The sequence below is a fragment of the Felis catus genome, chromosome B1, assembly GCF_018350175.1.
Source record: "Felis catus isolate Fca126 chromosome B1, F.catus_Fca126_mat1.0, whole genome shotgun sequence".
Classification (NCBI taxonomy): Eukaryota; Metazoa; Chordata; class Mammalia; order Carnivora; family Felidae; genus Felis; species Felis catus.
Genome location: NC_058371.1, coordinates 190,651,900 through 190,668,431, shown reverse-complemented (window position 1 = coordinate 190,668,431; position 16,532 = coordinate 190,651,900). Strand labels below are relative to the sequence as shown.

Here is a 16,532-nt window from a genome sequence, read left to right as displayed (position 1 = left end):
TTAACATGTTAGCTATTTCCTTGATATATAATTATGTCATACTGGGTCGATGTCACTTCTACCTTGCTTTTTACCCCACAGCATTAACAAAATTTGTGAATTTTCTAAGCTATTAATAAGTTTGAGAACATTTAACTGGTTTTATGCTTTTCTTTTTTTTTTTTAATTTTTTTTTCAACGTTTATTTATTTTTGGGACAGAGAGAGACCGAGCATGAACGGGGGAGGGGCAGAGAGAGAGGGAGACACAGAATCGGAAACAGGCTCCAGGCTCTGAGCCATCAGCCCAGAGACTGACGCGGGGCTCGAACCCACGGACCGCGAGATCGTGACCTGGCTGAAGTCGGACGCTTAACCGACTGCGCCACCCAGGCGTCCCAGGTTTTATGCTTCTCAAAGTTATGGATGTGCCCCCAAGTATTTAATCCTTTTTTTATGTACATTTAGATTGTTTCCAATTTTTTTTTATTATTATTAACTCTGAGAAGCATCTTCCTACATTTGTGTTTGTCTCCATCGCTGGTTATTGCTTTTGTTTAGGCTGTAGAATTCGTATTACTGGTTTTAAAGTTGTGAACTTAAGTTATTTATATAGTAATATCTTTTCAGAATTTTTAAATTTCAGTAAATCTGATGGCTTTATGATTAAAATATTATTAAAATTTAAAACCAAAAATGAACCTGGCCTTCTTCTTCTTAGAGGGAGTAACTTTCAAAAGTTTTATTGTTTCTAATAGTATTTTACACCCTATCATCTAATAACATGTGTATATTGTTAACATTGCTAACTGTTCAGGATTGGACATCATGTATTGTCCTTCTACTATGAAAAACGAACATTTAGTTTTTTTTTTAATTTATTTGAATTCAAGTTAGTTAACATACAGTGTAGTATTGATTTCATGAGTAGAACCCAGTGATTCATCACATACATACAACACCCGGTGCTCATCCTGACAAGTGCCCTCCTTAAAGCTCATCACTCATTTAGCCCATCCCCCAACCCAACTCCCCTCCAGCAACCCTCAGTTTTTTCTCTGTATTTAAGAGTTTCTTACGGTTTGTCACCTCTCTGATTTTAGCTTATTTTTCCTTCCCTTCCCCTATGCTCATCTGTTTTGTTTCTTAAATTCCACATATAAGTGAAATCATATGATATTTGTCTTTCTCTGATTGACTTATTTCACTTAGCATAACATGCTCTAGTTCCATCCATGTTGTTGCAGATGGCAACATACATATATAAGTATATATACGACAGTTTCTATATCCATTCATCAGTTGATGGACATTTGGGCTCTTTCCATAATTTAGCTATTGTTGATAGTGCTGCTATAAACATTGGGGTGCATATGCCCCTTCAAATCAACATTTTTATATCCTTTGGATAAACAACTAGTAGTGCAATTGCTGGGTTGTAGGATAGTTCTATTTTTAATTTTTTGAGGAATCTCCATACTGTTTTCCAAACATTTAGTTTCTTAAATCTCTTTTCTTTCTCCTTACCATTTCCTCAAACACTTCTTTTCCCTTCCTCACCCAATATAATTAAAGCAAATATTGGTTAAGTACTCAGTATTCAGTGTCTATGGTATTATGATTGTGTAAATATTATTTACAGATGGGCTAAATTACATATGATAGATTTCATTTTTTGTGTAACTTTTAATTTTCCTGGAGCTCATCATTGCCTTTATTTTTAAGTGGTGAGTTTTCTGTGTACCTATTACCAATTCATCTGCACATTTTCTAAGAAAATTATAGTAGTCAGGGCACCTGGGTGGCTCAGTCGGTTGAGCATCTGACTTCGGCTCAGGTCACGATCTCCCAGTTCCTGGGTTCGAGCCCCGCATTGGGCCCTGTGCTGACAGCTCAGAGCCTGAAGCCTGCTTCAGATTCTGTGTCTCTATCTCTCTGTCCCTTCCCCCACTGTGCTCTGGCTCTCTCTTAAAAATAAACATTAAAAATAAAAAAAAAGAAAATTATAGTTGTCAAATATATAAGGAAGTTTATAGCTTTTATATTTTATGTCTGTGTCCCTCCTGGAGTTCTCTGACCATCTACCTTAAAGAGTTTATTCCGAGGCCACCCCAATTCCTAGTGGCCACTAGTCTTTTCTTCTCCATAATTCTGTCATTTCAAGAATGCTATATAAATGGAATTATGTAGTATATAACCTCTTAGGTTTTTCTTTTTTCAATCAGTATAATTCCCTTGAGGTCTAAGTTGTGTGTGGATCAATACTTTGTTCCTTTTTATTACTGAGTAGTATTCCATAGTTTGCTTAACCTTTACCCATTGAAGGACATCTGGGTTTTCTGTTTTGGCTGAATGACATTCATTCTCTACAAAAGTTGTCTTGATTTTTATCTCCAAAAGAAGTATCATAGTTAAATATGCACCTCCTCCCTCACTTAATAGTGAAAGGGTTTTATAACCTCTGAATGTCTATGTCCCAGAACTTTGCATAGTTCTGCCACATAATAAATTCTCAGAATAAATTTGGTTTCTGGACAACTAAGATGTGAGTAACAGAAGAGTTAGAGTAACTACTGTAGGATTCCAGAGATTACTGTGTTTGAGGATTCTTTTGTGGCTTCACAGAATAAAAGGGACTTTGAATAATAATGTCTTTTGAAGAATAGAAAAAATATGGTCAACTAGCATGCAATGGAGAAGTTTCCCCATTGCTTGATTAAAAGCATCTAGCAAGGAAAGTATGTTAACATAGCTGAATGGATCAAATTGGATAGAATAGAATTTGTGTAGATGACTCAAGGGAAGTGGGATGGAAAGATAGATTGAGACCAGATTGAGCATGACCTGAATGTCCAGGTAAAGGTTTTGACTTTTTCTCATAGACTTTCAAAAGCCATGTCAAATTTATGTTTAGAGAAGGACTGATGAGACCAGCATTTTAGTGAGTGATTGGTGGCAGTTGTTGCAATACTGCAGCTATTTATGTTCAGATGATATGTATATCCTTGCCTGTAGTTGGATAGATCTCAAGTGCTGTACTGTTTTGGGATAAGCAATCACCACATCATGAAAAGTTTCTGTTACCATTTAGAGGGAGGATACACAAAGGGTGAAGGAGCTCTGAAGACAGTTGCCAGAATCCTTATCAGGGAAGAATGGAGACTGACAAATTTCAGTTCCCGAAACCTGTAGCCATTTTGCCCGGCTTCCTGTCCTCATCGTCAAAAGCCTCATAATGACAGTAAAATATGCAGTCCCCATGACTTTTGCTCCTCACATGTAATTTTCACATAATGTATCACTTAATCCTTACTGGAAGTTTGTGTGGAAGATATTTTTACATTCTAGAGATGGAATACTTCGGTCCTATGGATGTGTCTTGTGGGGCTACTAATAGGTCAAGAGAATACTACCTTTTGGAGGAAAAGTAGGAGAACGAGAACACGCGCACAAGAGTCTGGAGGGTCTTCAAAAACCAAACTAGAGGAATTCTGGTACCATCATTAAATCAAAATGGAGCAATGAGGCCCTGCATGGAAGAAAATCAACTGCGCAGAGCACACAAAGGAAATTGGGGTGAAGTAGAAGCAGATGACCCAGAGAGTCCTGGGAAGGGATGTTTGAAAGCGTAGCAATGTTGACGGTTATTTGCCTTATTGACTCCTGATATATGAGTCAGTTAGTACAACCTAAAGAAATAGAATGTATCTGTATCTATATCTACATTGATAGTGATACAGAGATGTTATTTATATATTTATATTATATTATTAATAAAATATTTATTTTAAGGAATTGGCACATGCAATTTTGGGTGCTGTCAAATCTGAAATACGCAGGGCAGTCTAGAAGGCTGGAGGAGAGTTGATGTTGCAGCTATAGTTCTGGAGACAGAATTCTTTCTTGGGGAACCTCAATCTTTTCTCTTAAGACCTTGAAGACTGATTGAACCAGGTCCACCCACATTATGGAGGGTAGTTTGCTTTACTTAAAGTCTACCCACTTCCCCTAGAAATTCTGGGCCTGGAAAGGTCAACACCTTTTAGATGGTTGGTGATCAAAAGGGCATTTGAATTCATCTTTGTCCATGTGCTGCCCCAGCAGGAACAAGGCTGCCTAAAAATTTGGCAGGCCACTGCCCTGCCCACTCCATACTTGCATCTTGTGTTCATTGTTAAAAGATGAACTGAGAATCTATTCGGAATCAGGCAGCACCCCACCAGAAGTGGTTAGCAGCTTTCTACCAACAGAAGCTGGGGAGAGACTTTCCAAGAGAAAGGCAGGCAAAGTAAGGACATTATTGTGTGGCCATAGCTTAATGCCTACTTGACTGTGATTGGTTGTCCCTAGTGTTTTGACTTCATAGCCTTGAAGCATTTACCAGCTTAGCTTCTGGTTTGCTTACAAAGGCTGCCAGGGCATTACATCCACATAAGTGCAATGGCCTCCTTATTTAATTAATTTCACACCACCTCTAAACATATGCTTTGATCATCTTGAGCTTATCCTCTTCCTGATCACATTGAGATACTTTATAATCCTGACCTTCATCCACATTATTCCTCCTCCCCAGAATACCCTCCTCCTGATGTGGAGAAACGGGAACCCTCTTGCACTGTTGGTGCAACCACACTCAGGTATCACCTCACGCCAGTCAGAGTGGCCAAAATGAACAAATCAGGAGACTATAGATGCTGGAGAGGATGTGGAGAAACGGGAACCCTCTTGTACTGTTGGTGGGAATGCAAATTGGTGCAGCCGCTCTGGAAAGCAGTGTGGAGGTTCCTCAGAAAATTAAAAATAGACCTACCCTATGACCCAGCAATAGCATTGCTAGGAATTTATCCAAGGGATACAGGAGTACTGATGCATAGGGGCACTTGTACCCCAATGTTCATAGCAGCACTCTCAACAATAGCCAAATTATGGAAAGAGCCTAAATGTCCATCAACTGATGAATGGATAAAGAAATTGTGGTTTATATACACAATGGAATACTATGTGGCAATGAGAAAAAATGAAATATGGCCTTTTGTAGCAACGTGGATGGAACTGGAGAGTGTGATGCTAAGTGAAATAAGCCATACAGAGAAAGACAGATACCATATGTTTTCACTCTTACGTGGATCCTGAGAAACTTAACAGAAGACCATGGGGGAGGGGACGGAAAAAAAAAAAGAGGTTAGAGTGGGAGAGAGCCAAAGCATAAGAGACTCTTAAAAACAGAACAAACTGAGGGTTGATGGGTTGGAAGGAGGGGAGGGTGGGTGATGGGTATTGAGGAGGGCACCTTTTGAGATGAGCACTGGGTGTTGTATGGAAACCAGTTTGACAATAAATTCCATATATTGAAAAAAAAAAAAAAGAATACCCTCCTCCTAATCATCTAGTTGGAAAACTTCTGCTGATCCTTCTGTGTGGATGAACAGCTTCTCTTCCTATGTGAATACTTCTAGGACCTGCATTACTACAGAGCTAACTAGTTTTTGCTGCACTTTCTATACACGCTTCTGTCAGAGTGTCCACAGCATAGATGATTAGTTAGCTGTATGTTTGCCTATGCTGGTACACAAAACTCTTGAAGAGAGGGAGTGTGTTATTTATTGTAGCATCCCCATGCTTGACATCTAGTAGGGACCCAGAATGCATTTGTTGGGTAAACAAGTAAATGAGAATTCTTACTACTTGAAGATAATATTTTAATGTGATAGAACAATTATTTTTTCCAGTTGTGTCATTCCCTAGTAAAGTAATTATTCTTTCACCAATTTTTTAAAGTTTTCTTCTAAATAGAAGACTTATACAACTTATTTTTAACACATAGTACTATAATTTTTTAAAGAAGAAGCCAACGGTTATTTAGGAAACTCAAAAGAGAAGCTAAAGACTCTGTGAAGTATAAAAATTTGCCAGAATAGTAGTACCTGCCTCTGGATTATTTTTTTTCACCAGGGAAAACCAAAACCAAAAATGAAACAAAAACAAAGTGTTTTTCACAAATGATTGAAATTTGACCTCCAGGCAAAGGAATAATGAACTAGAAAATAATGTAGAATTTGTTTTATAGATTAATTGTGAATAATTAAAAAGGTATTCATTGAACAAACAGCAATAAAAATTGCAAAGATGCTATATAAAAGAAAATATAATTAATGCTATGTCTATGGAATAATAAAATACTGTATTTATAGCCCAGTTATTTTGGTACTATTTAAAACACTACCATTAGTTAACTTTAAGCCTTTGGGAAGAATTCTTATACTCTCTTGCTTCAATTTCTCCACTTATAAAATAGTTCCACAATGCTCTACACTCTAAACTCTGACTCACGATTTAACTTTACCGATTTCTGTCAAAAAATGATCTAAGACGTGATACCCAAAATACCCACTAGATGGCAGGGTTCCCATTTCAAAAGAAGGGCTACTTTTCTTGTTCCAAAACAAGAGCCTCCGACAAACAGAATTTGAAATGTGTTTATTTGTACGGCTATAAAAATGGCACATCTGATCCAGTTTTCCACTGGGTTCCATGTTTTTCAGTGATTTGCATCCAATTTTTTTTTAAGGCAGATTGAGGAAGTTATTTTATATGCAGTCACAGTCTTTCCAAATAATCAAAGTTAATCCCTAGTTCTTCTTTTTAATCAGACATTACATGTACACAATGTCATTAGCAGATTTGAAAAAAATATAGAGAGAGAACCATTCATTAAGTAGTTTGTGATTTTTGAGCACAGTTCTATAGAGCCCTCAGCAAGTGTAAGTGTGAATATCTCTGGAATTTCTTTTCAGTTCCAGAAAGCCAAAGCAACACCTGCTAAATTTCGTTGGATTCCTGACAGGACGCTCACTGCTGTTTAAAAACTATTCCTACCCTGGCTGGTTGTGACTGGCTGAGACCGAATATTGCAAAGGTAAATTGAACTGAATTTCCAGACAAGTGAAGGTGCTTTGATCAACTAAGTAAATGTATGTGGGTAATCTTTGAAAAACAAATGGCATGCCTACAGTGATGTTTTCATTATTACCATTTATTATGATTATTATTGTTGCTGACTTGTCTTTTCTAAAACCTTCACAGAAGTGTTTTCTAAGAAACTTAAGAAATGCATTTCTTTTAAATCTAACATAGCAGACCAACTGCGTCTCAACCAAAATGAGTTTTTTCCATTCTCAAAGTACATACTGAGTTAACACTTTATTAAAGAGAAAAAGGAATCATCCAAACTTCTCTGAAAATCCCAGATTTTCTCATTCTCAATATTTTCCAGAGATTGCCAGACTTTCTAGCTTAAACAAATGAAAATTATCCCAAGGCAGAGTTATCTGAAGCATTTATAACCCTGCCTTTCTATTGGCAAAGCAACACAACACATAAAAAAGAATCCCTCTTAGCATAAAACAAAGCGATATATTGTGTGGTCTTCAGGGTAAAATATGAAACAAATACACAGAAGAGCTACCTTCCTCCATTTAAAACAACAACAGCAAAACCAGGTTATTCTTGTCTTCCCCCCCCCCTTTCTTATGAGGTTATTCTTGTCCTCCTCCCCTCCCCACCCCCATCCTTGTGATGGACAATAGGGCTTTTAAATCCCTCTCCAGCCTCTGAGCAGTGTTTAGACACAAAGTATTTTCATATATCATGAGATCTCTGTCTTCCTGCCTAATCCTACTGTATCATAATGCCTCATAGCACAATGGAGATGCTTGCATGCCTAATTTCCATAAATTACACAGCCCGACGTTTTCATAAAGACAAATTCCAATTGTAAACTATTAAACCTAATTCAGCATCCTTTGATGTCTCTGAGAAAGACTGGGGCAAGTTTAAGCATTCCCACATGGGAGCTTGTCCCCTGGAGTAGGTGAACGGAAAGGAGGGAGGTGATATTTTGCCCTTCTTATCTCTGCATTAACTTGGGTGTGTTCTGAGATTGAAGTTAGTGCCTTTACAGAAACACTTAAAAGATAAATCCTAAACGCTGGGGACAAACTAACGTAGGCCACTTCTCCCAAAAGGTAAGCTCTAGATCTGAATCAATAGTCTTACTCTTTAGATTATTTGATGTTAATTTTTCTTCTTTATTTCCAAACTCTGTCCTTCCAAGCTCCTTTGTAACTGGGTCCTGAGATCAAAGCAAACACCAGCCAGGACTTTCTTTTCAGGTACCATCAGTTTTCATCATTTAGTTGTGGAATTTCCTCGACAGATCTTGTTCTCAGCATCCTGTTGACATTATTTAACATAGAGGTTATAAAGAATTCTGTGAACCTTCTCCCTTCCTGTTTAGTTTCACTCCTCAATGGAGCCTAGTGCTCAGAAGCGGCTCTTTTAAATCTGAACGGCCGGATCACCTCCCCCAAAGCAGGAAAGGTGTGAAAAGCAAACAGAGGAAAGCAAATACAGTGGCTTTCAACAGTTCCTCAGTGCTTGCTTTGGTGTGAGAGGTGATTCAGGGAGTGAGAAATTCGGAGCTTGAGGCAGGATGGAGACCATGGATACATTTCTAGGTCCTGCTGAGTTAGTCCTTCACAGGGCGGCTTTGTTATGAGATGTGAAGTGTTATGAATTCCTGGACCCCCACACTGCACACTGGTGTGCAGTATGCAAATGTAAGTGCTTTTAAACACCAGAGAGGGGTCACCAACTAGAACTAGTGAGCTGGAAGCTTCCGTAGTCCTGTAATTACTCCTGATGGAATAATCCACCCGTACCTCTGGGAAGAGGTTCTTTTCCCCTAACTATGTTGTAAACGCTGGCTGGACACCATGAGGACCAGGCCAGCAATCTCCATGTGGGTAATCTCAGGTCCAAATGAGTTGAAATGTCATAACAGAGAAGTAGTGCCAGAAGGTCCTTTAACAGCAACTTGAACTTCGTAAGCACAATACAAAGCAGCTGTTGATGGCCCCAGGCTGGTGGAATGTGATGGGTGTGAGCCAGAGGCCTTGGTGGGCAGATGGGTGTGGGTCCCCTGCCAGGGTGGCACTTCGAGGCAGGCAGCAAGAGACCAGGCAGAAGAAGGAATCCTGTCCTCACATGGCTACCAGTGAAGGGACACGATGTCAAAGTAGGTGGGAGACCTTCTCCACTCCTGGTGCGCCATGAAGGTTTCCGTAAATTCATTTTTGACGAGCAAGCAGCAGAAATGCAGGCATCTGAACCACGAGAGGACGGGGGGTGAATCAGCACCCAGCATGGATTTGGGGCTTAGACAAATTGTAATTTCATCAATTCTGTTTGCCATTTCTTTGTAAATTCATTTTGTTTTTAAAATTATATCTGATGCGACATTTCTGTGATATTATCAACGTCAAGTCCCTACAATAAAACAGAAACTTCAGTGTGGTTTTATTCTGCTACTTCCTACCCAAACCCCAATTTTTGTTTTTGTAATCTGAGACTCACGTTCCAGGCTTGTAATAAATGTGTATTTTCTTATGTGATTATAAGGTTATGAACATTGTAAGTATATACATATTTATATATTATTTTAATTTACATTATAATACTTTGTGAGAAGTATTTTCTCATTTGCTTTAAGTGTATAAACTTTAACAATAACTGTTCAGGCTTACGCTACATGTAATTTTATTTCTCATTACCATTTGTTTGTAATACTAGGATTCCCTCCTATCTTTGTGTCTAGGCTTTCATTCTTTTCTCAGCCAACTGTCACAAAACGTTTAATGTGCTTTTCACACAGGATATGAGAGCAAAGTGTAGTCTCTAAATTCACATATGAGATTGTTGTTCTGTTTTTCTTATACCAGAACAGCAAGATGGGTTGTTGTAGAATTTTTGGTCAAAAGTTTGTCGACTGAAAACACAGAAATTTCATTTATTCAACCTATTGAGCACCTACTATATGCCAGGGTCTCCTAGGTGCTACAGACAAGTGAAGAAGATTACAGAGTCTTTGACATTTTTGAACTTGCATTTATTGGAGGTTGAAAGACAGTTTTTCCTTCCTTTCTCCCTCCATGCCTTCTTTCTCTTCCTTCTTATTTTGAGTACATGCAAACAAGTGTCTTTCTCCTTTATTTTTGAATTTGAAAAATGTAATTGAGCACATTACTGTGACTGTGTAAAATGAGGAGTATAACATGAAACTGTGTCTCTTTTCACTAATTTTTTTTCTGGTCCGTGGGTGACCTTTCAAATTATAAATTGTTATGTTAAACACCTGTTAAGCACACTTCCATCTTCATGTTTTATTTTAATCTTTGCTGTTACTGTTTTTGTCACTTTTTCTTTTTATTCTGGCATCTAGGATCATTTGTTAGGCTAGCTCTCTCCTTCACTAATTTGTTTTTTGATTGTATTCAGTGACAATCTACTTTGCAGTTGTTAATTCAGCAATCATGTGTTTAATCCCCGAGTATTGTTTCCTGATCTGAAATCGTGCTTTCTTCAGGACAGCCTGTACTAGTTGTTTTGTTGTGTACGTCTTCTCTAACTTGTTAAGAACAAAATTCAGGTGTTTTCAAAAATATCATTTCTGGCAGCAAACCTGTTCCACTGACGTGTGTTTGCATCTTCCACAGACTGTTCTCTTTCTTTTGAACCATGGTATCTTTTCTATATCTGAACGTTTCTTTTTGCTCATCTTTTCAAAGAGATGGCCCTGTTGGCTTTGTGTAGACTGTATAGGTTGAAATGAATCCTGTCAGTGAGGTTTTCTGTCTGATTCTTACAGATCCAAATGAAGGGATAGAGAAAAAGGTTTCACTGATTCTACCTCCTCTTAGCCAGCAATGAGGAATAGGTGGATGGTGGGGATTAAAAAGGGAGCTAATGCCACAACTTTTAGTGGGCGAAGTAATTCCTTGTCATTTTGTCCAAACTCTCAGGGGCCCTCCTAGATAGTTATCTTTCCCTGACAGCCACAGATGACTCTCTGATCTCTGTGACCTCTGGCATCAGAAGTGCCAGCACCTTTACTGGGGGCCCTTGAGAGTTATGCAAATCCATCCTACCTTCTCTACTAGACCTCTTCCTTTTTTTTTTTTTCCTCCAGAAAACAATGCTATTCCTTCATACAAAAGGATTTTCTGTCCGCTTTTACAGTAATCTGATTTCGTTCAAACTATACTTTGGCACAGTCTATCAGCTCTCCCCCCACTAACTTCCTTCCTCTTTTTCTTCTGTAGGATTAGATGTTTTGGCTGGTTACATGGCTGACGAGCTAAAGACAGTCTAAGCAGCCTCCCTCCTAGTTGGTTTTCATCATGTGACTGGATCACGTGTCTGGATAGGGGAATTGACGTCCTAGGTGCAACCTCATGCCTTTTAACTCATGTAGTCCTTTTCTTTTTCCTTCCTGTTCAGTGGAATGTGCATATGGTGGAAGGAGCTAGAAAAGTCCTGTTAGGCATGAGATATGAATTACACATTAGGGATGGCAGAAGATAGAATAAGCCTGGGTTCCAAACACACACCATTGGATATCACACCTGCAATATGCATGCTGAGACTGTCATGTGAGAAATAAACATCTCCATCCTTTAGCAGTTATATTGGTCATTATTACGTCTAACAGAAATCTCTGTGCATGTCACCCTGCTTTGGTTTCCAGTGGTAAGGTAAGTTTTTCCTTATTTTCTTCTTGTATCAGTTGTTTTCGTGCAATCTAAGAGGAGGAGACATCACTACCTGCTCCCATTCCTGAAATGGCGTCAAAGACTGGCAGAACTCTGTATGAAGACAATATTACTTGATCTGTGATTGGTTTCTCCCCTCCCTACCTGCTTCTTGCCATACTGCTATAGTACTGTCAAGAGGTCATGCCTTTATTCGTTGACGAAGCACTTGTTATTTAGAACCTAGTACTATATAGCTTCGGTAAGCACTAAAGATACTTCAGGATTTTTCGAAGACCTATCATTTAATAAGAGAGAAAGAGATGTAAAAAAATAAGCACACTAAAGCTTATAGGGAAGAATGTATAGGGGGACAGTGAGAGTATGGGGCATGGAGGGCAGGGTGGCAGATGAGTTTGACCCGACGGGGTCTCTGCCACTCTTATTTATGAGCTTTTAAAGAATTCACTTCCCTTTAATGTTTTGTGTCCACAAGACTCCCAGGCACATATGCTGATTTTTTTCTCTCTTTGTTGTGAAGAATGAGTGAGTGGTTAAAAGGTAATTAGTTAATGAGCTTGAGATAATTGTGAATTAAGTTGTAAGCACTAGTAGTAATATTGAGAAGTGACTTTAGTTGTTCAACTCAAGAAATACTTAAGTACTGACATTACAGAATTCCTTCCCTTGTAACTCCTGTAACAGTTTTCCTTGTTATGAGTTTTGCTATAAATTATATGCTTAAGATAGAGCATAGACCTCTGAGTGCTAAGCAACGTGTCAGATAAGCAATATAACAGTAATCATTTGTTGAGGGAAGAGAGAAAGAAAGTAGAAGGAAGAAAAGGGGGAAGGGAGGAAAGAAGGAAAGAAGGAAGGATTGATTGAATGCATTGTGGCATAGCCTATCTTGCTGACTAGATTACAAGAAACCACGACTTCTAATTCTTATGCATGGTGCTTATTAAGTATGTCTGATGCATTATTTAAATTGTTAATATTGTCAAAGAAAAAATTAAAAAAAGGAAAACATAAGTAGCTGTGTCATTTCTGTTGGTTGTCAAGAAACCTAAGTTAAACGCCAAGCTTGGCAACTTACTAGCTCGGTGGTCCTTGGCATGATAATTAACCTCTTTGGATCTTAAGTTCCTCATCTGTTGTTTGGGCATTATATCCATCCTGCAGTCTTTTTGTATCAATGAAATGGGACAGCTGTGAAATTACTTAGTAAAGATGCAAGCATATAGTAAATACAGAATACATGTTAATGTCATGTGCATTTTAATAATACTATACTTTATTTTTTATTTGCAACAGTTTAAAAATGCAGAAAAGTTTATATTTTAAATAATAAATATCCATTTTAAATATATGCAGAAACTGTCTTATAGGAAGTGGGCATCATTTTTTATCTCTTTGAAATTGTTTTTCCATTACAATTTACCCATATATTATCCCAATGTATTTTTATTTTGAAAGACTTTTATTGATTCATCATCTGCCATTACTGTAACAAAAAATATGTAGAAAAAAATGGAAATTAAAATTTCTTATGGCCAAAAACCTGTAAATATTTTGTAGTTTCTTCTGGATGGAATTCCCAATTCAAAAATTGACACATGGGAAAAACAATGTAAGTATATTAAAATATTGCTAATATATATTAAATGTAAAAGGTGAAATTTTATTGGAAATTCATTTCTTGTTAAGATGGGTCGGGCTGAAATTTTAAGTTTTGATTAAGAAGGCTTCTCTGACATCCCTGAACTGTCCTTTTATTAAGCAAACCAGAGGTTTCCCTTCTTTAGAGCAACTCACCATAGTTACATTAAGGGTGAGGGTCTTCTTATTTTCAAGAAATCAAGAATAAGAGGTTGCGAAACCAGAAGTGAAGAAAGAGATCCTACCAGTTATTCTTCAGCTAGTTTAACACTAGGAATTATGACATATATTGAGCATATGGAAACTGATTCCCAGAAAATGAACTTTGCAGATTTAACCTCAAGGTGGAGGCAGTTGTGAAGAGGAAGCAAAGATAAGTAAGACAAATAGAAGTTAAAATACAACACATTGCCTTTGTATATTTTAAAAATATTCTTGTTCCTTTTTCTAAGTAGAAAATAAACATGCTAGTAGTAGAAATTTCTACTGTATAATAAATCTTAACAAACAATTCAGGTACAAACATTTACATATGTACTCGAGAATCTCTGTAAAAACACTATAAGAAACACTATACTTTGTGTTACACGCTTTAATATATTTCTATGAATTTATTTGTATTTTAAGCATTTTTTTATTATATACTGTATATTTGTAAACAAATCTTTCTTTCCAAGCTAAGCATGTAAATCTCTATATTTCTATCAAAGGAACAAAAATTTATGTTTTTATTCATTATAATTCAGTTTAAAATAGAATCTAATTTCCTGTATGATTTATTTGACCCATGACATTTGTATAAATATGTTATTTTATTTCCAAATAATTTAGATTTCTTTTTAGGCTGCCCTTGGTATCCTTTGTCTTTTCTCAAAACAGCAACCAGAATGATGCTATTAATATGTAAGTCAGATTACATTACTGCAGTCCTCAAAGTTAGGTCAACATAGATTTTTACAAGATCCCATTTTATATATGACTAAGTTGGAAAAAACTTACCACATAATACAGCACTGACTGCAAAACATATCTCTATTTCAGTGATGTTAAAATGTGAAAATAAAATGAAACTTATGCCTTAGAATTGATGAAATGTATTATTGTCTTCTCAGCTCAAAACTCATGACCCTCAACCCCTTAGTGGAATCCACAGTAATTACAATAGTGTTCGGAACCCTCAGGTCATCGTCCAGTTCCCTTCCTTGCCTTCCTGCTTCTCTCTCGGCCATCCTGCTGCACTCACCCTGGTTCATACAGCTTTTGCCACTGCAGACATTCTGAACTTGCTGTGCTCAGAGACCCCAGATACACTCCTACCTCAGGGCCTTTCAAATATCCTATTTTTTTTCTGACTCAGTGTCAATTCCCCGTCTTCCAGATTACCACATGGCGAACTCCCCCCACTCCCCCCTCCCCCCCCTTAAGTCTCCATCTCACCTTCTCAGTGAGACCTTCCTCACCTACCGGATTCAAACTTGCCAATACCTGTTTCCCCTCCCATATCCCTGATCCTCCTTCTCAGTTTTCTTTCTCTCTACTGCACTTACCAAAATTTAACTTCCTACAGAAAAATCCTACAAATACCTCCCGATTAATATTTTCTAAGTGAAATACCTCTTGGTTATTAAGACCCAGACTTCACAGGGTGGTTTTGAATGCAACATTGTTTGTCCAGTGTTTAAAAAGAAAAAAAAATTATATATATATATCTCCACAAGTCTACATTTTTTCAAACAAAACAAGGTACATGAAAAGTCTTGAGTTATATTCCAAATACAATTGATAGAACATTAAAATTTCAGCAAGGGAGAGGTGAATGTCAACTAAGGAGATGTAGATCATGAAACTATGTAGCCAGAAGCTATTTGTTAACAACAACATCAATCATTTGGTGTGCAAAAGCAGTGGTAAGTATTTTACATCCCAATGTAAAAATTTGTTATTAATATTTAGGTATTTGATTATGTTTTAATTATGTTGTAATATATTGGTTGGATTTGGATAATAATATATAATATATTATTATTTTCCTGATTTAAAGTTATGGAAGATATGTTCCTATGAAGTTAGAATTTTCATGCAAAAACATCTTGTTTAAAGGAATGGATGAGATGATTAGTGATGTTAAATGTAAGATGTCTGTATGTATTTTACTGATTGTATTATTATTATACACAGAAAGCTAGGGATTTTGCTGTTTTACTCACTGTGATATTATTAGAGCTAGAGCCTGACACATGGTAGGGGTTTAAAAAATATTAGCTGAGTGAATGATTATTTCTGACCTTTTTGATATTCTTGCTTTTTTATTCACTTCATAGTCAACTAACTGAGTTATTTTTTTTATTGCTTCTAAGAGTTTTTCAGATAATTCTTACATATTCCCTCAGTAGAATATAGAATTATTTATGAATGATAATTTTGTCTTTCCTTTTCTAAAGGAAAGACTCATGTCTTATTTCATTGTCTAGAGCTTTGAGAAGACATTCAATCTTGGTTTTTATAGCAAGCATAACTGCCTCGGTCTTAGTTTTCATGAGTTATGTATTAATGTCTCTATTGGTTCTTCAATAACATGATGTTAATTGGTGTTTGGTTAGTACTTAGCACATTAAGAACTCTTTTATTATTTTTTAAAAAGTTTATTTATTTAGTTTGAGAAGGCAAGCGTGCGTGAGTACAGGTGTGTCCAGGAGACTGCAGGGAGAGGGGAAGAGAGAGAGGGAGAGAGAATCCCAAGCAAACTTTGCTCAGTGCAGATGACATGTGGCTTGATCCCATGACCTTGAGATCATGACCTGAGCTGATATTAAGAGTCTGACTCTTAACTGACTGAGCCACCAAGGTGCCCCTCTTTTATTCATTTGTTTTTAAATTAATTAATTTATTTTGAGAGAGAGAAAGAGAGCATGAGCAGGGGAGGGGCAGAGAGAGAGAGAGAGAGAGAGAGAGAGAGAGAGAGAGAGAGAGAGAATCTGACCAGGCTCCATGCCATCAGCACAGAGCCCAATATGGGCCTCAAACCCATGAACTGTGAGATTATGACCTGAGCTGAAATCAAGAGCCGGTGGCTTAACTGACTGAGCCACCCAGGTGCCCCTATACAGAAAATTGTGTTTTTGAGTGGAGTGATACAGTTTTATCTGAATGCATATACAGTTTTAATTTTACTCCATGTTTTTAAGATAGTAGACTTCTTGATACTGATTCCCCCTTTCTTTCCTTGGATAATTGGATTTTACATATTTATTCCACTGAAATTGATTGGCATATCTGTCATATAAACTAGATTATTTCGTGGTTA

General features: G+C 37.2%; 1 long non-coding RNA gene across 1 annotated transcript in view; it reads left to right on the top strand.

Annotated features, from left to right (window-relative positions):
• LOC123385104 overlaps nt 1-13,727 on the top strand; it is a 34,149-nt gene extending 20,422 nt beyond the window's left edge. The window contains exon 3 of the long non-coding RNA XR_006597198.1: nt 6,773-13,727. This is a non-coding gene — a long non-coding RNA (uncharacterized LOC123385104). The remainder of the gene's footprint in view (nt 1-6,772) is intronic.
• Nucleotides 13,728-16,532: the final 2,805 nt, after the last annotated feature.